General features: G+C 39.4%; 1 pseudogene; it reads left to right on the forward strand.

Moving 5' to 3' along the window:
* The first annotated feature begins 75 nt into the window (after positions 1 to 75).
* The window catches only part of LOC103734597, a 22,650-nt pseudogene continuing 20,864 nt past the window's right edge, over positions 76 to 1,861 (forward strand).

Genomic DNA, 1,861 nt, shown 5'->3' on the forward strand with positions numbered 1-1,861 from the left:
GCTAGGACCATAGGAGAAGGGTATTAACAAGGGAGAAAGGGGGGAAATGGGGGCATCTTAAGTGGGAAAACCATGATGGAGGGGTAAGTCAATGCTCACCTTAAATAATTCCTAGCTAGTTTTGAAAACCAGATACTCCTACAACCTACTGACAAGTTATACACAGCAGATCAAGAAATATATGTCTAAGTAAGATGTATCTGAGAACAATTGGTTTTGCCCTAGATTTATCTGCATGACACAGAGTAATTAAAAGTACCAGACTGATGGAACTAACCTTCTTGGATATACTTTGAGGCCTATAATAATTTGGTCAGAGGGACATAAAGAACACTTTTTGCTCCTTGCCCTTCTAGGTCAACTAGTTCCAGGGGACTATGAGCATCTTTCAAAATGTCCTGTAATGGTGGTGGTCACCTGTCCTCTTGATCAAGGAGGCCAAGGAGGCCCCACCAGATGGACTTGAACCAGTGTTCAGTCTCCAAAGAGGAGGGTCAACACAGAGGAATCACTTCCTCCATTCTTCCAAGCGAAGCCAACCATGGTCAAGCAGGACCTTTGACTTATCTTCACATAGGGAGAACTGGTAAAAGAAAGAAGCCAGGGGCTCCTCCCAAGCCCATGTGACCCCTGAGGAACAGATCCTCAAATGACCTTAAGAGTAAAAACAAATTGGTTTATCTGGGCCAACTCTATGGCCTTAAACACCCAAAAGGAAAATATAACCAAAGATTAAAGGGGCCAATATAATTTCTTAAGAGTCCATATGCATAGCTAAAGGCTACATAACAAGTGACAATGTCAGATAGGAGATACTTTCTTTTGAGTTGTTGGCCAGAGTGGCCAAAGGGACTCCCAGATAGTAACCCAGCACAGAACTGGGAAAATGAACAGCAGACCCCAATCTTATCTAAAGGAATATTGACAACTGATTCCTGATAGATGAGGAACAGCTGATCCTCCTAAAACAAAGACCTCTAGATAGGCTGACTAGGTTCACCAGAAGGGCAAGTAGTGGGGAATGGCTGGAGGTGCCAACACAGCAGAGAACAGCAGGGATATCAGAGTATAAGGGCTCTAACGGGGGGAGGGAGGTTATGGGAGGGTGTCATCTGGGAAGTGGGTGTATAGTCGAATGAGATGGTTTGGCATGTTCTGTGTGATATACACACACACACACACACAAAATCAACACATTTAAAAAATGTATTGTATTTGAGGAGGAAGCATGGAAATTTACGTCATGCTCATTAGTAGAGGTGATAAACAATACCACTGAAATCTGTCCAATGACTTTATAGACATACACAGGTGCCAAGGATCCAAGTGCAACCGATTATGACTAGTAATAATCAGATACATACAGATTAGAGATGCAAGCACCAACATCTCAGTGTTAGTAGCAAAAACAATGAGTCTTTCTGCAAAGAACAATATATTCTAAAATGAAATGGAGAACATTTTAAAGGTTAAAAACTCATCCAATTTTATGTCTTACAGGGCTTATACTGAGTTCAATAATATATAACTATATTAATTCAACTGTGAACCTAGAAACTTTCACCCACTTGTGAAAGAGATGTACTCTTGCTCTGGAGTGTGTTACTGAATATGTTAAAGCTGTAGTAAAATGCTTCTTCTAATGTAGTTATAAAGAATTAAAAAAATAATGATTAAAAAAATAATTCTTCAAAGCATAAAAATTTGCTCCTTAATAATTAGTAGATGTGAAAAACATTAACACTGAAATCTACCTGATGACTTTATATCCATACTCAGATGCCAAGGAGCTCAGAAAATAATCAACTGTGACTAGTAATAATCTGATATATAGAGATTAGAAATGCATGTGCATCTTAGT

Source organism: Nannospalax galili, unplaced genomic scaffold, assembly GCF_000622305.1.
Source record: "Nannospalax galili isolate Female #2095 unplaced genomic scaffold, S.galili_v1.0 scaffold1436, whole genome shotgun sequence".
NCBI lineage: Eukaryota > Metazoa > Chordata > Mammalia > Rodentia > Spalacidae > Nannospalax > Nannospalax galili.